Source organism: Lagopus muta, chromosome Z (genome assembly GCF_023343835.1).
Source record: "Lagopus muta isolate bLagMut1 chromosome Z, bLagMut1 primary, whole genome shotgun sequence".
Lineage (NCBI taxonomy): Eukaryota > Metazoa > Chordata > Aves > Galliformes > Phasianidae > Lagopus > Lagopus muta.
The window spans coordinates 25,042,797-25,066,218 of NC_064472.1; the positions used below are offsets into that span (position 1 = coordinate 25,042,797).

The window sequence follows — 23,422 nt, forward strand, 5'->3', positions numbered from 1 at the left end:
GTTTTGACTCTTACGAGTTGTATTTATTGTTACCCAGAAACCTGAACTGCAGGTAAGGTTTTCTGTCATTGCAGAGCACATGGTCTTTGTTTCTGGAAAGTGGAGCAAAAGTTTGGATTGAGATCTCATTCACTGTCCCCTGCAAAATTGGCTTGGGCTCTATATAGTGCCTGAGAAAATCAAGAGACCCAAATATTTATGTGTAACTTCAGAGAGAAAAATCCTTTAGTGTGTGGCATCTAAGTGGGCTTCCTGGTAGGTGGCTAAAAGCATCCTATGGAGTAAGTAGCAGAATACTTCTGCTGTAAGATCTAATTTTATTTTCTATTATTCAAAGTGCAACTACTGTCTGGATAGAGCATTGGCTGCAGGAAAAGATTTTTCTACTCTCTATTTAGTCACGCCCTGAACAAAGGTACTGTTATGTAAGAGCCACAGTAGGGAATACAGGTGAGGCAGTAGTAATGCTAAAGATGCTGTCCTCTGAAGGGACAGCTTCTATCTGTGGCTCTACAAGCAAGTCCCTTTGTAGTACAAAGGGGCATGGACACTGCAAACCTGTGGTCTGGAGAGGATGCTTCTGCATATTCCCCACGAGACTTTGAATAGCTCAGCTCTTTAGAGAGGTTACAGGTGGCTCACAGCTTCAAACACTGCATTTCTGATTGTCCTAGTTGATGAAAGCATTTGAAAGTACTTTAACAGGAGCTACACATACACAGTGTGGCAGGATGCAACCTTCTGTGCTTGGCTGTTTCCAGTGGTGAATATTTGTCCTTTCAGACAACCAACGTTTCCATTTGGAGCTAACAGCAGTAGGCAAGGGACTAAACTCTTTGTGTTTCACAGGATGAAGAGCTCCTTTTGAAGAAAGTAGCACAGACAGGAAAACAAAAAAGACAAGGCACCAGGGGCAGCCTGAACTTGTGGGGTTCATCTGATTGCAAGCTGAGCAGCAAAATCATAGTAAATGAGCCCGTGTTGCCAGAATCACTATTCCTTCTCAGCCATGGTAAGACATTCAAGGATGATGTGGGGAGGAGAGCAGATAGGAAGGGTTTGCTTGAATGCCTCATTCAGGAGGGTACATAGGACTGTCAACTCTGTTATGTTTATGTATTTCAGAAAAGAAATCCTACAAACTGTATGTAAATTTTTGTCTTTCCTCTCCTAAAACCCATCTTGTTTTTCTCTGATCTAAGCAGCAGGTTTCATCACTACAAAGTGGTTTTATTAACTTTGGCTGATTTTTTCCATTTCATTGAGTGACACCTTACTCCTGTATGAGTCTGCATTATGATATCTATTACACAAATTCAACCTTCGGAATCTCCCCTTGCTGTTCCCCAGAATTTTCACTAGCAATTTCGAAAGTTCAAGAGAGGTGTTGTGAATTGTCAGCATTCACACTGTTCCTTTGTTCTTGTACAAAGGTCCTGTACAGCACATACGCACAATCTCTTTCCTTCTCTCTTCTCTAGCGCATCAGAACTCCTCTTAAACTTTCTTCACGTCTGCTTTTGCTATGTCCCAGATAGCAGAAATCTGCTTCATAGCACATTTCTTGCATAAAGTCCTGATCATCTCTTCAGACAATAAATCTTCCAGAACCTTCCAAAGGTTGTCACTGCCTGGCACAACATCCATAAGCTCTTGCTGCTGACTGTATCCTCTTTTCCTAGCAAAAGCTTTCCTGCTGCAGTGTTTGCTACTGCCACTCACAAAATAATAGTTTAAAGTATGGCCTTGTGGGTCTTGTGGATGTGAACCAGCTTTACATGGAAGGAGATAAAAACTTCCCCAAAATAAGTTAATTCTGTGGCAAGTGATCACTCATAAGACTGAGGAGCACAAAATGCACCAGCTTGTTTGTAAACTCATTGATGCATAAATATTATATGCATAATTACCTACAAAAGAACTTGGAAAATTCATATAATCTCCTTATAGATACCAGAAGGTAAAACATCATAAGACGTTATTTTCATTTGTGTGGATGTTGTAGAAGAAATGCTAAGAACTAAGTAGAATCAAGAAGGATCTACCTGACTGTAAAATGTAGAGGGGGAAAATCAATAGATCAGGTTATCACTTAGGCATCTCTAGCTTGTGTCCTATTAAAAGCCCAGACCATCCATTTGGCAGAACATGAAACTTAAGCCTGTGTATGAATGTGAGCAGTTCTGTCCGTGGAGATGTAACTACAGGTTGCAATCGATCAACTGTGAATAGTGCAGACAAATTGTTTTCCAGACAAACGTTTCACAGTCTTGTCTGAACGCTGCATAGTGAGAAACACCAGCAATGTCAAGGGTTCAGAAGCCCAGTCTCTGTGTACTGTTTTGATGCCAGAGCCTTTGCTGGCTGTTTGCAGGACCCAAGAGAGTGCTGGAACTGGGCGTGAAATACAAAATGAAGATACAGAAATTCTCAACCTACAGAACTTGCATATCTGCCTGTTTTATAGCATAAGCATATACTTCTGAAATACATTCTACACCTTATCAGGAAAAAAGTTCATTATCATACTCAGTCTCAGACAATTGTCAATGGGGAAAATAGTAATTACTTACAATGCCTGAATATAACAAGCTTTTTATTGAGGGCAGTTTTTGTTACGGCAGTGAACTCCATGCTCAGAGGAGCTCTGCATTTAGCTACCTCCCTGAGGTCCTGTCTGACTTCTCTGGAAGCTGTCATACTAACATTATTTGATCAAAGGAACAGGTACAACAAAATCCTCCTTGCTCTGCAGCTGCATTCAGTTGGAGGCCGTTAAAATGAGCAGAATGCATCTGCTGGATTTCACCCTTTGCTGGCAGGCCTTTCTGGGTAGTACCAACCTGATCTGTAGGGAAGGGAAGGGAAGGGAAGGGAAGGGAAGGGAAGGGAAGGGAAGGGAAGGGAAGGGAAGGGAAGGGAAGGGAAGGGAAGGGAAGGGAAGGGAAGGGAAGGGAAGGGAAGGGAAGGGAAGGGAAGGGAAGGGAAGGGAAGGGAAGGGAAGGGAAGGGAAGGGAAGGGAAGGGAAGGGAAGGGAAGGGAGGAATCTCTTGTTGTACTCAAGCAGCAGAATAATTTTTAGACTACTCCCCAAGAAGACTGTGTGCCTGTTGGTCAGATAAGGCATACAGAAAAGTCTTCATGATTTCTCAGCTATTGTGTTAGTCAGGAAAGCTGAATCCACTTATTATTATGAATAATCTGTATTGCTAAAGTGCACTGGACAACAACTTCTGTGACCCAACTACAGCCTTGTTAAGACTGTAAACATTAAGCAGTAATGAAGCAAAGATCACTGCAATCAGGAAAATGCTTTTGAGCTTTTTAGAGATATCTTCTATTCCACTGCACAGCAGAACAGAGTGATCAGTTCTGGGTCAATCCTGTATTCCTTTTTTTCTACTGCGACTCACATATAACACTCATCCTTAAAGTCAGGACCTGTCTGGCTCTGTGGCCAAATGAGACAAAGTATTTGTCAATACTCAGCCCTATTGACATGGCCAGTCTTGGCAGGCTGGTTCTTCTCTGTAGCTTGTTGACTTTCCTCTAGGGAACACAGGTGTTCAACTTTGGAAGACACTTTCCCATAAACCTAGGATTTAGGTATAATTATCAGGTCTCAGTCAAGCAGACTAAAGCCTACCTTGCGATCCAGAAGAAAGATGCTTTCTACAGGTCACTGATCAGATTAAACCCAACTGTTTGATGGAACTCCTGTATACAATCATTGTAGAGGGTTTTTAGAGGAACAATCAGGAACAGAAGGCTTTGAGGAGGAACAGCACTTCTGGAATATAGAGCTTATTACTTTAAATAAAAATGTCCTGGATGCTAATCAGATTTCTTCTCAAGTAATTTACAAATATCCTTCTTTTATCTGTCCTTAGGTGAAAGTTGCAAGCTCTTCAACACACTGTGGACTGATACCATCATAACTTGGTTTGTGATCTAGAAATACCTGTGATCCTGTCTCATCAGATAACATGTCAATTTTATTATGTCTAACTCTGATACTCAAAAGGGTTTCAACACCTCTCATGTTCCACTGTCTTTCATTGTTGCTTTTCCTGCAGTAATGCAAGATACAGAAATGGCAGACTTGATCTCATTCTCAATATTTTCTGCACTGATATCAGCATATCCTGAGCTCTTCACTGATGCCATTGTGTTGTGGTCTGATGAGTGATCCGTATCTTCAGTGAACAGGGCAACACCCATTAGTGCTGTTATTGAGTGTTAACACAGACTCTGGTGAGAAGTATGCTAGGGTGGTATTTCACAGGATCTTTTTGTTTGTTTTATGAATTTCCTGTTCACAGCTAATTTAAGTGGTAACATATGTTTTTAACCAATTGTGGGCAAGTTTATCCAGAAGAGGTGGGGACTGAAGGCAGTTGAAACATGTGCAGGGCACAAATTGTAGCTGTTTTTTCACAGTAATGAGAAAGGCAGATTTCTATGACTCTAGCTAAAGGAGTCACAAAGTCAGGTTACATTAGAAGGTTTCACAAAATGTGTGTGTAACACTGAATCACGTCTGAAGGGAGCTCCATTGACTGACCAGAGAGCCTACTTCTCTTTACTTAGACAGCAGCATTTATTGCCAAAAATCAAATCATGTGGCTGTTCTGCTGGCTTCTACCTCAGCTAAATAGGAACCAGTTACGTGTGCTATAAGTGGCACAGTGACAGCAAGCAGAAAAACTAGTAATTCCTTACAATCCATCTGGTTCTCCTGTTGTTTCCACCAGTTCTTGCCATCCTGCTGCAAATGATTATTTCTTGATAAATGCATCGACAAAAGCAGAAGACACAAGTTTTTGATCTGATACAGAAGCTCATTCTTCTCAGTTCTCTGCTATTAATAACTGATTAAATCATCTCTGATGATCTCCACTTAATAGTAATAGAGGAGACACCTTAGCAAACCTAACTGTAGGGCATCATTCACCTGGGCTTCTGAAAGCCTTTGACAGTGATGGGGTGACCGAAGATTTGTGCTCTCAAGTCCCAAGTGCAAGACTCTACAGAGACTAACAGGAAGAGGTGGAGTCAAAAAGTACACAGTGACCACCTCTGCCGGAAAAAGAATGCAAAGTGTGCCACTTCCTTTGCACAGCGCTAGGCCAAACTGGTCTCCAGGGCCAACTGCTAGTGCTAGAGATGTGAAAGAACCCTCAGGACTGGTGTGGAATCTGTGCTTGCACACAATACCTGTTTTCTTGCATACCTTTCAATATAGATGGCAGGAAAGGAAACTGAGTTGGTCCAGCAGGGCTCCTCCCAGCAAAACCTGTTGGAGACTTCACAGTTTTCCTAGGCACCACATCAACCATCTGGCAACATGATGGTTAAAACCTAAAAGCACCCTACAGATTTCTTACCTCACTGCTGAGACTGTGAGCGAATATGAGCATTAGACGACACATAACATGATTAGGGAATATGATTCACCAGACAAGTTTCATGTTTCTGCAGCAACGTGGACAAAATGAAGCCAGAGCAAACCACCCCCACATTCACCCTCACTTTGGCCTTTGTGAAGAAAGCCGGATGTGAATCTCTCCCTGAGGTAGCATTGTAAAAAGGAAGGAATTTTCATTATTCAACAGGTTTCCTCTCTTCAGAATTTGGTTTCTGATTTTTTGTCTCTCCCTAGGTCTTTCCTAGCCCTGGAGGGGAGATTACCATACAAGCTTATGGATTTTATGCTGTGTGTTTTAGGATAGATCAGAAAAGGTTATTAACCCAAACAGCTCAACAGAAAAGATCAAAGCTCAGAATTCTCCTGCGTGGGCATCTTTGGCTCTGTAGGGCTTCTTTTCTCCTGAGGTGGAATAAAACTCCTACATCCCTGTTGGTGTCCTCTTCCATTTGCCTGGCTTCTCTCAGCTGCCCTCTGAAACTTGACAAGGTTTTACTGGCTGAAATGTAACAGGAGGTCTTGCTGGGAGGGAAGAGCAGCCTTGGTATCTCTTCAGTGACCCTTTGCATACCACCATGCTCCTTGGGACGAGAAGGGTGCTGGGAGGTCTCCCCAAGGCCAGTCCCTGTGGCACCGGGACAGCAGCATCTGGTTTGTGCAGCCACCAACCCAAGCTCATCCCTATGGGAGGACTCGTAACACACATCAGGCAAACAGCTCCTGAAGTTGCTTAGGGTAACAGCAGACTACTGGGGCAACTGACATGAAGCCTGTATGGGGATTTTGTCTCCTATCGTCTTGATCCACCAGGTCTGACAATCTGATCAGACAATCATTTTCATTTAGTCATGCTAAAAGAATAAACAAGAGTCGAGCTTAATTTCGTGAGCTATCACTGGAACTTGTTAAGCAGCTCATTTGGTACATGAAAGTTTCTCCAGCAGTGCTTTCTTTTCCAAGGGGGAAAATACTCAAAGATGTTCACACTTAATTAATCTTCACTTCCAAACAGACAGCAGGACTGTATTTTTTCAGCTATCTTCTTTTTCTCTCTGGTAACTGTGTTCCTCATTACCATCAGGAGATGGGTACAGTATTTTCCCAGTGCTGAATACTTCTGCAGAACCCGCTTTTCATCTCGCATCTCTGCATAGGGATCTGGGGACCAGATCTTGAGCTTTGATTATTATTGCTTTATGAATGTTACTTGATCTCTGTATGCCTCCAGTCTGTCTCTATAGCTAAATGGAAAAAACACACAGTTCTCATAAAGCACAGCTCCCCACTTGCTTTTCTAGCTACATTCCTGTCTGCAGAAAAGCACAGCTGTGAGAGGAGATCAGCTTGAAAAGGCCGACACTTATCACGTGCACTCAAGAGGGAAGCTGTGTTGTGAGTTGTGAGTAGCTGTGAGTTCTGAGTAGCAGAGTGCTACAGCCACTATGATCAGGCAAGACAGGGACGAAAATCAAATACAAAGCCAGAATACAACACTTTCTGATCGGAACATTTGGTGGTGTTTGGGAATGTTGTGAAGTGGACCTGTTGAGCTTAGTGATGAGGGTTTCATTGAACTCAATGAAAGCGAATATTAAATTACGGTGACGGTTCAGCACTGGTCAGTAGCCAAGCACCACCGTGCAGCTCTCTCACTGTTTCTTCAGCAAGATGAGAAAGAAATTACACTCTGCAGGCAGAGTTCTCTGTGTCTTCTATCTCTATTGACTCCCACAGCAACCATCACTCTCCACCTACTTGTATCCCTAACCACTTTGGCTGGCAGAGAGGAAGGATGCAACGCAAATGTGACCAATTTCACAACTGACACAGTTCATCAGCATCTTGAAAAGGTAGCAGTAGCCTGTGATGGCAAAAACACCAAAGTAAATACACAGTATATTGTGAACAACCTTAAAGGTCAATTCACACCGTCAAGGTGGATGCATGCTGATGTTATCTAAAATCCACCACACTGCTCTCTCACTATACATTTTTGGCCTGATATCCATTTTTTCTCAATCTGTTGAAATGCTGATTTTCTTCTTATACAAACCCTGTGTCTTCTTAACTCACTCTATGTTTCACTGAAGTGAATTAAAATGTCACAGCTTGAAAAACCACTCCTGCTGCTGGTAATGAAGCAAGTCCATTCAGAAGAAGCTTACAGTGAGTCACTGTTTTATGCCCTGTGCCTCTTACATTATATGTTCCTACTTCCTGCCCCAAAGCAAACTTGGGATGTTTTTCTGTGCTATTAAAACTTGCTATATTCTACCCTAGAGGTGGCTCTCTGTGAGAACTGATGTTTAAACTGATGTTTGAAATGATTCTGCACTAAGTTCTCTACTTTCCTGGGGAGCTCTCACATTGTCTGTTGAAGGTTTTACCTTTCTTCTCTTTTTTGTAGTGTTTTGGTGTTTTTCTTTTCTTTTTTTTTTTTTTTACATAATATGACTAGCTTTAGTCATATGAGGCTACTTCATTTTCACTCTACACTGAAGATTATGTGACATTATTCAGATGTCTTTTTTTTTGTCACTTTCTTTCTCCTGTGTCATGCATTTGACATGACTGAAAGCAGAAGAGATTGAATTACTTTGCAATTCCATAGCCTATAGTGAAGAAAAAAAAAAAGTATATAGAATCATAGAGTGGTTTTAGTTGGAAGCAAATCTTAAAGACTAACTAGTTCAACTCCCCTGTAATGAACATAGACACCTACAGCTCAATCAGGTTGCTCAGAGCTCCATCCAGCCTGACCTTGAGTGTGTTCAGGGATGGGGCATCCACCACCTCTCTGGGCAACATGTTCTATGTCTCACTACCCTTATTGTTCCTCTTCAGGGGTTTACTCCCTTATGTAACACTACTATGTACTATAAGTATATAGATACTTCTGACTTTATTAACTTACTGTTGTGTTCAGCCAAATCCTATCCTCCTTTAGTATCAAATGGTAAACTGCTTGAATTTCCAATACTGTACTGAATATTTCCAGTACTGAATATTTCAGCTACCTTGTCATGTTGTTGCTGTTTGCCTTTCACTGAGCTCAGCAGAATATATCTGGTCCAGATTTACAGCAATTTAATATTAAAGCGTCTCTGTGTCAACACTGTGACTTTCTGATGGTATCAATTATTTAAGCATCTGGGTGCAGGAATAAACATCAGAGACTGCTTGTCAGGCCTTTGGCATCAGCAAAACTATGACAAGAAAATCAGGGAGTTTTCTGGTTCCTTGAAGAACACGGTTTGCTAGGGAACCCAGATATAAGCATTGTCCAAACTGCAGTGAGCAAAAACCCAGAAGAGTGTAGAGATAAGGGGTGTGGAATCAATGTAAGGTTTCTAGATTTGTGTACCAGAACTTGTAGATTGCTTGAGAAGTCCAAGAAACCCTTAGGAGGGAAAACTGCTATGTATGTTAATATATGTGGTATCACTACATCCAGGCCCCAGGGCCCCATGGTGATAGTACTGCCAGAGCCTGTTGCCATATTTTGCCATGCCAGGGCTGTGCACAAAGCATGTCAGTCACCATGTGTAGGGCAGGCAGGGCTAAAGGGATCCAAGATCCCCACGATCCTGGAGAGATGCGAGTATGCTCCCAAAACACAGAAGCATTCAAAGCAAGTAAGAAGACACAGGATAGTCCAGAGAAGGGAATGCAATTGGCAGCTGAGAGTGTCTCCAGCACTTCTTGAGGTGGTATAAGGTCTGTTATTTAATATGCTGTTGGCTGCAGATGTTTGTGGAAGAGCAAGCTGTCTCCCTCATCCCACTGAGAGTAAGTCCTCTCAACAGAACACAGCTGTTCTGGGGCAGATTTGGGTTTAAATTGGCTCAGGCCAGGTGTCAACCTCCCGCTGGCCTGACAGCATTTCTGCTTTTGCAGTGACTCTCCAGCTGATTTTCAGCCAGTGAAAATACAGTGATTTTCTGTGCCAGCTGTTATAAATGCCAAAATGGACCCAGCAGTAGATCTTCAACTGGGCTATAGCCAGATCTTCCCATGATTTGAAACTGCTTTGTCTAGTAAGGTTCATGAAGAGAATTACAGGCATCTAAACAGAAATTGTTACATGCCCTAAGAACGAGATTCTTGGTGGAAAATATTGAACATTCTATTTTCTGTTTTATATTTTGAAATATGATCCCATCAGTTTACTGAATGAATGCCACATGAGATATTTAATTTAAATATTAAAATTTTAACTTCATCTAGATTAACTATTTCTATATTTAGTATCTATTCCTGGGCACATAACCCAGGAGTTGTAGATGTGATATGCAGACTGAATTTCCATCTTGTTCTCTTACAACTGGACTACATTTTTGAATGATGCATGTAGTCAAAAAATAAATTAGTACAATGGGGAGGGAATAGATTTTCCCTTTTACATTTAAAAAATAATGAAGCTAGATGAGATTTTAATAGAAGAGGCTGAGTACCAAGAGGCCTGGAAAAGGAATATGAAGGGAAGAACGTGCCTGCTCACTGCAGAGTTATGATAAAGGAAGAGGGAATACAAGTGAGAGATAATGTGCAGTCAGACCAAAAAAGGGAAAGCCAGACAACTGCAGGAAGAATATTTTTATGCTTTGGGGAGAAACACAGCCGTTTAGGTGCTGGCCAGCGAGTTACGGAAATCCCCCTGCAATGTGGCAGGCTTGCAGTCTTGAGCTATTTCACAGTAAGACTATTTTAGTACATCCTTTTTAACTGCCAATTTCCTCAAGAGTGAGACTGGAAGGAACCTCACTACTCTGGTGTTCAAACAACAATGTCTACCTGTTCTCTGTAAGGAAGACAACTACTGGCTCAGCAAGGGCAATTGCAGTAACATTGAGAAGAGCACTAAATGGCAAGGTTTCTGTTCTCAACTTTGTGACTTTAACTAAAATATGTTGAATTCAGCACCTCTGACCTCGTTAGGAAAATGAATGAAAGCTTGATCAGCCTCTCCTTTGTCCCTGGGAAGATGATCGGATAACCGATCCTGGCAAAAACTTCCAGGCGTATAGATTCAGTAAGGGAGGATTCACAAGCTGCAAAACAGTAGGTTTCATCTGAACGGATGGAAGCATTTAATTACCTTGAGGATGACCAAGCACAGGTTGTCCATAGAGGTTGTGGATTCTTCCATCTTGAAGCTGTTCAAAAGCTATATTATCTGAAGATGGTTCATTGGCAAGGTGTTCTGAGTGTCCTAACTCAAGATGGAGTTGGACCATACGGGCCCTGAGGTCCCTGCCAGCCTCAACCACTCTGATTCTTTGAGAATTCTGAGAATTCTGAGAACTGTGGTGTGACCTGGCACAGCCAAAATACTAAGACTCAGTATCTCAATGCATTTATTTTCAAAACAAAGGAATTGTCCACCATGCAGAAGAACTATGTTGATTTCTTGCACACAAGTGAAGTGCTTGGAGGCTAGGAGTATAGAGCTGCTAATAATCATTTCTGAGCAGTTTTATTAGAGAGATCTAGAGCTTTATTACAGAGATTAAATAAGATCTCAGTGAGAGACAAAACAGCCAACTCTGACTCGTCTCAGTGTAAGTTCCTTCAAGTTTTAAGAGTGTCAGGCTGTGTTTGAGACTTTCTAAGAATGGGTACAGTGACTGTCTGATGGACATAGTCTTTCCGCATTATATGTCTTATAAATTTGCTTCATCTCATAAAGGACTGGTTTGATGGCCCTGACAGTCTTTTCCTATCTTCCTCCCTGAGAAGAGGTGCCTTTGCACCCTTCCCTGCTAATGCTTTCATATTCCAGATCAGTGTCCTATGTTGATGGAAATTATGTACCCCTGCTGGGACACACATCCATAAAGAGACACCTAGATAGAATGAAATAAGGGACACACATTTAGAAACCAGTATTTCAATACTTTCTCATAAAATACAAGGAACTATAGATAGGCAGCATTCCAAGATAATCCAGAGACAAAGAGCTAGGTATCAGGAACTGGGAACTACATACCTAAATCTGTATGAAACTTCAGTGATTTTTTATCTTTTTTTTTTTTTTTTTTGTTATTCCTGATAGAACTATTCTGGACTAAGTGCACTGGTTCAATACTTCAGGCATTGAGAAAATGTGTGTTGGGAGACTCAGAAGCATCTGGAGGATTTATGACCAGAACATAAGGTCTTCTGGAAGTCAATAGGTCTTTTGTCCCTAAATCGTTCGTGTAGCTTTTAAACTCACTCCTGTAAACTCTAAATGGACAGAGTGGAAGGAAGGAGCTTCTTGGCAGTTGTGTTAGGAAGTAAGCAACGATGCCACTGAGAGAAGCTACATTGATCTTTTGCATGCAGAAACCTCTGAATACTTTGCAGCTGTGTTATTGCAGATTGCATATCAGAAATTCTTTCAGTGGTGACCCTCTGACCCTATTAATTATTCAAGGAGTTACATGACTGACAAGGACCATATTTCTTTGATTGCTTGTGGATTCCCCAAAGTCAGTCTCTCCTGAGACAGAAAACAAAAACTTTGTTGTATCTTCTTTGTGAGTATCTGTGCTATGGTCATGCCAATGCACATTGCAAATAAGACTGTGGATAGATGTTTCACGCTGTTTCAAGGAGAAAGTCAACTTCTGGGTCTAACATTCATCTACAGCAGCACAGTTCCTAGCAATCTCAGATGTCTATCTAAAAGATGACTAACTGCAGGTGAGACAGTCACACAGAACTGCTGGTGATTCTTGTGTCATAATGGCCAGTGCAAAATTATTGTCTGATGTAATGAAGACAGAAATTTCCCTAACCAAACTAAGTAAGTTTAAAGCTGCACGTTTCTTTCATTTGATTTTGAGTTACCTTTTCCTCTCTTTCCAATCGTCCCCATCCATGACCATCAGATTGTCCCCAACAACGACCACCATGTTGTCCCCACCCATGACCATCAGATTGTCCCCAACCATGGCCACCAAGTTGTCCCCATCCATGACCATCAAACTGTCCCCAACCTCCACCGCCACGTTGTCCCCAGCGTTTTTACTAATCTAATTTCTCTTCATCAAACGTATGTCCAGAAGTGATTCTTGAACACAGACAGTAACTATCTGAGCCTGAATAAACCTGAATTGTGATCATGATGATCTGTGTAATTCAATTGAATAAGAACAAGCTGCTTAATGAAGTAAGCCATAAGAAGACTTCAGGTCAGTTTGAAATACAGTTACTGCGCAACCACTACAGGCTGTTTAACAGTCCTTCCTTCCTTGATTCTTAGAAATGTGCTATTTCCACTGTTTCACAAGCACTAATATTTAGACACTGGGACAGGCTGACCTCTGTGGAGAATGATTCACATTTTCAGGATATTAAAAAAAAATAAAAAAATCAGTTCTGAAACAGTAAAAAGGCAGAAGACAAGTTTCAAGTCTTTACAGATCCTATCCTATTAACAACAATTCTGTCTGTTTTGTAATTAAAAAGCTGCAGTAAAACCTTGTACAAATCATGTGGCAGTAAATCAAATTCTCTAACAATTAGATTGTTAGATCAGGGTAGGGATTATACAGATAATTCATAATAACAGCTGAAAGTGGGGATTGAGGAAATTCTAAGTGTGGAAGAAGAAGAAAGGACTGCCTGCTTTCTCTTACCACTCTGAACAATTAAGAGTTTCATCAACTTTATGTAATCTTTTTCTCATTTGTGGACTTCAGACTGAGGTGGAAAATATTCTGAGAAAATATTTCATAGCTGAGTTTACTAACTACTTGTGTATTCTTCCTGTTGTGTTATATAACATATAATGGGAACTATGATTGAATCTATGAATTTGCCTACAGTTTCTGATAAGATTTTATAAAATGAGACACTAAAATCAGCCTGCTTTATCTTGGATATTGCACAAAATTTCCTCTGGTGCTCATGACAAAAAGTTAAAGATGAAGACAAATTTGTTTAGAGAATTGATCTGTTGGAAGTTTGGATGACTTGCAGACATTAGAAGAGAAGACAAGAAATTTGGAAATAGGTCTTGGAGGAAAATGCAGAAGAAAATATATGAGGAGTTAGAAATGAACAAACCATTGCTGTATGGCTGAATGTATTATGTAGGTCGTGCCACAATACACTGGAGAGATTTTCTGTTCACTTCCATTTGTGTAAGCCAAATCAAAACCAGACAGAAAGCATACCTGGGATTTACACTTTCTTTAATGCTAAAATTTCTTAATGCATTCTTCTTAATAATTTAAGGGTTTTTTTTGTTTGTTTGTTTGTTTGTTTTTTTTCCTAGTACTATATTTCCTACAAAGAAATAAGAATAATAAGTGATAAGGGAAATAGGCAACTCCAATGTTAATTTGAAAGTTGAGACTAAGTTAGGTAGAAATTCTTTACTCAGGAGATTGTGAGTCACTGGAATATGTTGCCCAGGGAAAGTGAGAGTGCCCCATCCAGGGAGGTGTCCAAGGCCAGGTTGGATGGGCCATGGGCAGCCTGATCTACTCCAATGGCAAGGGGTTGGAACTGGGTACATTTTAAGGTCCCATTCCCAAGGCATTCTACAACTGCATGATTCTATGATCAAAAACATAGTGAATTTTATTTGTTCAAACACTGTACTGAAGATATATTTAGGATTCAAATGAATGCTATTTGTTAAGAAATGAATGTTATTTGTTAATAGGCCTCGTGTTAGACTCACAGCATATATAATAAAGCATTAAGCCCTTTAAAAAAAGAATGATGCCTCATTGCTCAAACAAGACAGGTTGCCAGGAGCTCCTCAGAGTGGAGTCTAGGTGCAACTAACCGCTGTATTCGTCCCAAACTTGGTCAGTGATTTGATAAGATACACAGCCACTTCCCAAAGCCAATGCTTGTTTGTCAGAACCCTTTCAAGGACTTTCACTGTAACAGCTTCATAAACATCTGCCTGTCAGAGGCCTCTGGGATGTTCACTGAAACAGGTTAGTGAAGCTGAGAACAGAAGGTTTACTGAGACGACAGATAACAGATTAGGAATTACTGCTGATAAATTCACTAGTTGCATTAGCATTAATTATCTTAAAGATAGTTGGTAATTAATTAACAATTACAGGAAAAGGGGGAAGAGCCAGACCCACAAATTCACTTAGTCAGTGAAGTGACACCATTCACTGAAGTGCTGGCAGAGCAGGTTGGATTCACAGTCAGTGAGGTGGGACTGAGCCGTCTGTGCTGACAGGCATCTTGGCTTCTTGGACTGTTAATTAAGGGACAGGAGGTGAAACCAATGTTTGGTGCAGAGGTCTGGTTGCTCTTCTGGCTCTGGAATCATAGAATCATTAAGGTTGGAAAAGAACTGTAAGATGATCTATCTCCACACTTAACCCCCCAGCACTATTCCCACTTAACTATTACCCGCAGTGCTACATCCACGTGTTTGTTGAACACCTCCAGGAATGTCCACCACCATCCTGGGCAGCCTGTTCCAATACCTCACCACTCTTTCTGAGAAGAAAGTTTTCCTAATATCCAACCTAAAAATGACATCTGAAGCAACACCTACGCTGAAACAGCAGCAAGCTGTAAGATCTCTGCTACAACCCAGTCATCACTCAGGCTACCTGGCAAGGTGCAAAAGTGCACATGTCCAGTCTGTTCAGCCATATTAGCAAGTTGCTTAAATACCACATTTTTTCAAGCCCAGAGCAAGATAAGCATAATGATTAAAATCAGATTCTTGCTTTAATGACAATTCTTTGCTAATTTACAGTCGTTCTGTATTTTCACAGAATCACGGAATTCCAGCAGGGTTGGAAGGGACTTCTGGAGGTCATCTAGTCCAACCCCCTGATAAAACAGATTTCCCACAGCAGGCTACACATAGGGAAGCATTCAGATGGGTTTTGAATATCTCCAGAGGAGACTTAATAACCTTTCCAGGCAGCCTATTCCAGTGCTCTGTCACCCTCAAAGTAAGGACATTTTTCTTCACATTCAGATGGAGCTTCCCATGCCTTAGTTTGTGACCCCTTCTTCTGTTGCTGCATATCACTGAAAAGTGCGGACCCACCCACCTGACACAGGTTCATTAGATATTTATAAGCATTGATAAGATTTCCCAGTGTTCTCCAGATGAATCTCTCAGTCTCTCCTCATGAGAGATTCTCCGGGCCCCAGTCATCTCAGCTGGACTCTCTCCTGTAGTTCCCTGTCTTTCTTAAAGAGTCTAGAACTGGACATAGGACTACAGATGTGGCTTCACCAGGGCAGTATAGAGTGGGAGGATCACCACCCTTGCTGGCCACATTCTTTTTAATGCACCCCAGGATACCACTGATCTTCTTGGTCACCAGGGCACACTGCTGTCTCATGGCCAACCTGTTGTCCACAAGGACACCCAGGTCCTTCTCTGCAGAGTTCCCTTCCATCAAGTCATCACCCAACTTGCACTGATGCCTGAGGTCACTCCTCCCCAGGTGTAGGACTCTACACTTGCTCCTGTTGAACTTCATGATGTTCCTCTCTGCCCAACGCTCTTTTGACATAGCCAGGCTGGTAGTTTCCTATACCTGCAGATGAAAATGCCCATTGTTTTTTCCAAATACAGTGAAACAGAACTGCCTAATTATTTCAGATTTAGGTGATCTTCTTCCCATGTTCATTTCCTGGAGAATATTGCTGTACATTGTAGTAGCTTTATAGAAATACTGGGAGGACATGCAGAAAGTACGAAAACAACAAACATTGTTCATTTCCACAAGTTGCATCTTTTTGGCGTGAGAAAATATTGATTTCTGTGATCTTTGTAGGGGTGAAATAATAATAACTTAAAACAGCACAGATGTTATATCCATAAAATTAAATTCAATGTATTTATGTCTCCAGAAGTTGAAATGTCACTGAAAATCACAAGAAGTTGATTAGCATGTCTGATAGATGGCCTAACAACTCTTGAAATAATCATATTTATAAAAAATGATTCAGTGAGCAGTGCAATTAGTGAAGACTGGTTCCTGCAGATTTCTGTCTCTTCCTTCTCCAGTTCTCCTAATGTACCCCCAATGCAATGTTAGGTCCTTTCCATGCTCCTAGACCTTCTCACCTGCTGCAGCACCTCCAGTTCCTCTGAGGGCAACCTCAGCTGCTTCCCATCCCGCATCACATTGTAACTCCTCCATTATCTTCTCAGGTCTATTTCTGATTTGCCAATTTCTGATTTGCAAACCACTGCATAAATAGGCAGTACTTATGAACATGAGTGACTGGCCTCTGCTTTTTGAGAAAAAAAATTCTGCTAATTCTGGGAGAAATAGACCTATGTCTGCGTGTTAAACCTTGGATGATGTTGGCATAAGACTGAAATAGAAGAGGAAATAAAGGGAGGCTAAGGCAAACGGGTTCTCAGAAATGATGAGAGGCTTTTAAAAAAACAAAGGAATTCAGGAATTCAGGAGGATTGTCTTCTTGTGGGGAGCTATAAATAAAAACTCAGAAATTTGCAGAAATGTTGATTAGGGGAGTCAGTTTCCTTTAATTTTACTGTAGTAAACCCAATAAATGCTGCAGCAAATTCATAGATACTCTTGAGGTCTGGTGAATATAATTTCAGGATGAAATTATATTCCTGAATATAAATTCTGAATGGCTGGAAACAAAACTGGCTCAGGCAGTCTTTCATACATTGCCATACAACATTTCTGCAGTAGGAATACGTCTGTGCCGGGAAACCAGTTTTGGCATGTGACTGTGCTCCTAGGTGTTGTCAGTATTTCTAGAACATGTCTAGAACATTCCCTGTCTCTGTTTTTGGTATCATCTCAGGCCTTGTTGTCAAAGATCAATTTCTGTGGCATCTAAGTTTCATTTTTAAGATGTGGTTTAATCCAGCAGACTGCTCAGTACCACACATTTATTTGCTTACACCCCTTCTCCCAGTAGGATGGCAGAGAGAATTGGGGGGAAAATAAAGAAAAAAAAAAGTAGAACTTGTAGGTTGAGATTAAAACTATTTTCTAAGACAGAAAAGGAAGAGAGAAACAAAAGTAGTTATATGTATTTACAAAACAAGTGATGCACAATACAATTGCTTATCACCCACGGATTGATGCCTAAATGGACCCCGAGCTGAGGCTGCTCAACCCCAGCCAGTAAATCATACCCCCAGCCTCTCACTGGCAGGACAGTATGAGAAGCTGAAAACTTAAATGTCCTTGGCTTTGTGCAGCACTGCTGAGCAACAACTAAAACATCAGTATGTTATCAACATTCTTTTTTCTCTTAAAGCCGAAGAGCATCATATCAGACACTATGAAGAAAATCAACTCTGTCCCCAGCTGAAAACAGGATGTAAGATCAAATATTTCACTAAGATAAGATGGGCATCACAAAAAATAATGACTTTTCAGAGACAGCAGCTCTTGGATGGGTATACAGGATTTACAGAGAACAAATTGCTGAGGATCTGCTGTGACTGGAGGAAAGAAAGAGGCCAGCAAAATATCTGGCAACATTTCTTGCACCTGCCAGTTTCTTGCTTTCAAAAACACTCTCAATGTCACAGTGTTGAATGGTGATTCCAGGAGAGTCCCTGCTCATTAGCATCTATCTCATGATTGTAAACACATACTATGTAAGGACAGTTATAAGAAAAAGTCTTACATGTTTCTTTTTTTGAAATACGTTACCACAAATTTTAAGATTTCCTTTAGATTACATATGTGGATGCACTCTGCACAGAAAAGCATGCTGTAATTTTCTAAGAATTTTTGCTGTGTCATTAATCTACGCTTAAACTGACACCAAAGCCAGCATCTGTTGCTCTCCTCAAAGCCCTGGTGTAGCTGCTGCAAGAAACCTTACCACTTGTGGAGGAGGATTTGAGAAACCAAAGCCCCACAGAGCAGGAAGCAGGCATAAATATCCCTTTTTTGTTGTTTTATGTCACAATATTTTATGCCATTCTTGAGAGGAGGAGGGTACAGGTAAACTTTTTTTCTTGGATTGGCTGGGGGGCAATAGTGTTTGGATTTGCTCACTCTGCCTTACTGACATATTTGAATACTGCCTCCTGGGTTTTCACAAGGTGACATTCCCAACTCTCCAGCCAGAACGATCAGTTAATTTTCCTTGACACAGAATACGCTGTGGAGATCAGATCTTTCTGCTCCTTCGTTTAGCAGAGTACCCCTTTCCTGCAGACTAAATAAATGGCTAGCAATCTAATGGGAAACCATAAATGCTATTAGGTTGCAAGCCAATATCTGATAACAGGAGTACCAATAGATTATTTATTGTCTGATGGTTTCAGACTACGTTTGTGGTAGCGTCTTGGCACTGATCTTAGCGTGCAGTTGCAAAATACATTAGCAAAGTCCACACTGTTTAAACATCCATTAATGGCCAATGAAACATTTGTCAAATAATGTGAACAAAGTATGACTTTGGAAAGAGTCCTGAACAAACATGGTTCAGTGCCTTCCCAGAGTATGAGGTCCTTGCAGCAGAGGGTGGGCAGGCTCCTGGCCGCTGGGAGTGAGAGCTTGGGATGTAACACTGTCTTCTGACAGTGCTTGTGCCACGTCTCTGTGAGCTATGCTCAGCAGCATGCTGACCTTTTCAGGTTTTCTGCCTCGGTGGAGAAAAATACATCTCTATTCTGAGCAAAGAATCAGCTGAACTGGTCAGAAATGTTTCTCAGGAAATTACTATTTGCTGCGTATTCCACTAAACAACAGCATGAAGCAATTAAATATATTTTTTTTCTGGAAATCATTCTCCTAGAAGCCCTTTTTTATCCACAAATATTTTCAGTCTATTTTTTTTAAAGTTACTAAAAAATTCCATCTCTATCTCTGCTTTTTTTTTCAGAAATCTAACTCCATCACCTCAGCCAGAGATTTACACATTAGATCAATTTATCTCTGTCTGTTAATTCGAAGGCAAACATTTTTTAGCTAACAGAATTAAACACTGTGAATTATTCTTTTTAGGATTTCATTACTACATTTTTATTGCAATATTTTAAACAATTCTTATTGTTACACTATCCAACTAACTAGATGTGATAGGCTGCTCCCCTGTGAAAACTGATAGATGTTTCAGTCCAGGCAGATACCACAGTGCATTTGGTTTTGACGTCTATTAGTGGCATTATAGCTGAATATTATATATTACGTGTCACTATGTTAGGATTCTTGCTGTCCCCTAGTGGCTAGTTCATTTTCTGAGTTCTGTGCATCCATTACAATTTCTGTCATCCTATCATGAATTATGAACTGGCTAGCAGTTTTATTTACAACATAAACCAAACACAATCTTAAAGAACTCCATCAAATATATTTTCCAACATAAAAAAACGACTACATGATAAAAGTCTTAGGAAATAATCAGCAATTGCATCTGCATAGCTTTCACTACTAAGGAATATTCCAGGGATTGTGTAGTGCCCTTTCACAACAGCTCAGGGTGAAAAACAGTAACAGTGAAACGTGTTTTTATTGAAATAGTTAGTGATGTTTTGACATTGTGCTGAATTTGCTTAATTTGCTGATACGCTGAAATACACCAGACAGTGGTTTGAGAGGACAGGAGTGGCACAGAGCAACTCCCACTCCTCTGTATCCTGATGTCAAACTCAGCTCTTGCATCCAGAGCCTGTTATCCACTGTTTTAGAAACATCTGCACCAGCACAGTTGAACAGATGGCAGCATTGCCCTACATGCAGATGTAGGCTGTGATAATATCATGAAATGAGATTAGAAGGAGCTTTCTGTGTAAGCCTCATGTCACATTACATGTCCCAGAAGACAGGACCAATTCTCCTACCATAGCAGTGAGAGCAAGTCTCTGCCCAACTTCAGCAGAATCAGACTAAAACTGGGGATAATGTGAAATCTGGGAAGCGGCTGCAGAGCAGAAACAGCTATTGAAATGTAGTTAGTGCATTAAAACTCATTTAAAACATTTGTGTAGAATGATGGTCTTTCTATAAGACTTTGTGAACACAGAAGAACCATAGGGCAGCTCTCTTGTCTTCTCCATCAGTTAACTGTAAACAGAAGGAATAGTCCAGCAGTGAAATTTTCTCTTGTTACCTCTACCTTGTACAAGTTTGTTTTGAAGCTCCTCAGAAGTGGTAGGACTTCTGTCCTCCTCAGAACATCCATAATGCTCTGCTACACTCATTCTGGATAGGGGAATGTTACAGGACTTAAAATGGGCAGTGTTGCTGAATGGACATGAGAACCTGCTAGGGCAGCTTTTCCTGTTAAGCTTATGCAGTAGAGTGTGGAGCCAGCAGTAAGGGTCTCTCATGAATACCAGCACTGGAAACAGTCAGTGCTGCCAATACTCAACGTTTCAAAGCAAGCCTGAGAATATGTGGTGTTCTTCATGAAATTCTCACTTCCTGGCATCACACTGCACTTTACTGTTGTTCATTACAGGAGAGCGCTGCAATCCATAACCAACAGATAGGGAAACTCAGGGGTAGTGGATGGCCCAGTGTTGGTGAGAGTAAACTGTGCCAAGGGGGGATTGACTGGGCTTTTCAGTTCCTTGGGAGTGCACCTGCTGGTCATGAAAGGGACTCAGATCTGGACTCACACTTGTTTCACATGGCTCATAATGGTTATACATCAGACATGTTCACCTGCATTCAAAATTTGGAACTCAGGGAGGAGGATCTGATTATTTTTCTTCAATTACCTTGAATAGATTAAGCTGTGCATTGGAGAATGATAGTGAGGAGACAGAGTGGAAAAAGAGTGTTTGGGTAAGAGAAGTCTGCAGTTGAGGAGGAATAACCTCACGCATCAGAGAAGGTTAGGCAGTGACCTACTGGAGAGGAGCTCTGCAGAGAAGGACCTGGGTGTCTTGGTGGATAACAGATAGGCCATGAGCCAGCCATGAGCCCCTGTGGCCAAGGAGATGGCATGCATTGAAAAGAATATGCCTGGCAGGTCAAGGGAGGTGATCCTTCCTCTCTACTCTGCTCTCTGGTGAGGCCACATTTAGACTACTGTGTCCAGTTCTGGACTTGCCAATTCAAAAAAGGGATCTGCTAGAAGGAGACCTAGTGAAGGGAAACAAAAATTATTCAGGGCTTGGAGAATCTCCCACATGAGGAAATACTGAGTAACCTGGGTCTGTTAGAATATTGAGAGAGGATCTGATAAATGTTTATAAATATCTAAAGGCAGGTTAGAGGCAAATGGATGAGGTCAGGCTCTTCCTGGTGGTGCACTGCAATAGGACGAGGAGTATTGGCCTAAAACTTGAACACAGGAAGTTCCATAAAAACATGCAGAAGAACTTCTTTACAGTCAGGTTGATGGAGCTCTGGAACAGGCTGCCCAGAGAGGCTGTGGAGTCTCCTATGGAGATATTCAAGACCTGTCTGGATTCCTACCTGTGCAACCAATTGTAGGGTACCTGCTTTAGCAGAGGGGTGTACTTGAAGTCTTGAAGTCCCTTCCAACCCCTGCAATTCTGTGATTCTGTGAAGCTGCTGTGTGAAGAGCCTGGCCAGCAGCACAAAAGAACAAAGAGGGAAAATGGAATCTATTTGCTTGAATCTGGAGCACATGGCATATGAGATGGGGCTGAGACATTTAGATTTCTCTAGATTCAGAAAGAGCAGGCTAAGAGGACACCCTCTTCTTGTTTTCAGGTGCCTCAACCACAGAGCACAGCAGGTGAAGCTAAACTTGTCCTGAAGGTACATAGTGACAGGACAAGAGGTGGCACAAGTTAGATATGGGCGTTTCTGATAAGATTAATGAAATATGTTCACCAGCAGGGAGGTCAAACACTGGAATAGACTGCCAAAAGAGGATGTACAGTCTTCATCCTTGCAGATAATCAAAACTTAGCAAGGCTTTGTATTTCATGATCTAACCCAACATTTCTTCAACAGAAGTTAGACTAGACCTCAGCAGTTTCTTCTGAAGTTATTTTTTCCATTTCTATTTATTTCTGTTACGTAGCTAGTAAATATTTCTGTGGTTTTGAGTATTTTGAGTCTTATGTGTAGGAGATAATAAACAGGAGGCTGTCAGGATATCATATGATTAAACCTTAAAATACAGAAAGTTTTTAAAGGGCTTATCTGGCCCTGTTTTCACTCAAACACACAAATATTCAGATTACAGTAGTTTTAGGGCAGTAGGGATGATAGAAGAACAACTGGATTTTCTGAACTGAGATTTTTTTTGCCTAGCTTGCAAATAGGTGTGTCATATACATGTTACATTTTTTCACGTGTAAATTTGAATTTCTTAGGCAACACATGATTAGTGGAAAGCCTTAGGCAGTATTTTATGAAGAACCTGAACGATATTAAATTTCAGTGGAAGTTGTACCCAAATATTTATGAAGCTTTTCTGAAAACAGGGACAGTTTTGCACAGAGGTTCTAACCTAAATGATAGTACTGGACTTCCTACATCAATGGAAGTCCTGTTAATTTTAATGAAAGTGCTATTTACTTACTAGAGCAATATTTATATATCTGTTGGTGAAAATTAGTACAGTATGCCCAGTCTGGAGGGGTGGGAGCCATAATTTGAGCAGACACCATGTTGTACCAGTATTTCCACACTGGCAGAGCAGAGGGTTATGACCAGTTTGTGTAGGTGCTCTTGTTCCCATTAGTGCTACACACTGCAATTCTTGAGCTGTAGTGCTTGCATATGAAAGTGTTAAGGATAATAGATAATTCTATTTTAATTCTATTTTAATAACAACTATTCTAGTTGTTATTTGATTTTTGTTTGTTTGTTTGTTTGGTTGGTTTTTTGTTTGGTTTTTGAGTTTTGGCAGGCTGGTTATTAACTGTTCCATCTGCTAGCTACACCAACAATAATGAGCATGCTCATTCATTCTTTAATTTTCCCATAACAGCAAAGAAGAATAAAATAAAGAAAAAAAAAAACACCAAAACCTTACCACACTTCTCCATTGTTACATTGTTGATACAGATCCAAACGTAGACCTTATTTTTTAAGTCAGTGGAAGTACTGTATGGTTGAATTT

General features: G+C 40.9%; 1 protein-coding gene across 1 annotated transcript in view; it reads left to right on the plus strand.

The window, feature by feature from the left end:
* GCNT4 (glucosaminyl (N-acetyl) transferase 4) overlaps positions 1–2,832 on the plus strand; it is a 36,751-nt gene extending 33,919 nt beyond the window's left edge. The window contains exon 3 of the transcript XR_007373914.1: positions 850–2,832. The gene's annotated coding sequence lies outside the window, so the exon portion shown is untranslated. The remainder of the gene's footprint in view (positions 1–849) is intronic.
* The last annotated feature ends 20,590 nt before the right edge of the window (positions 2,833–23,422 follow it).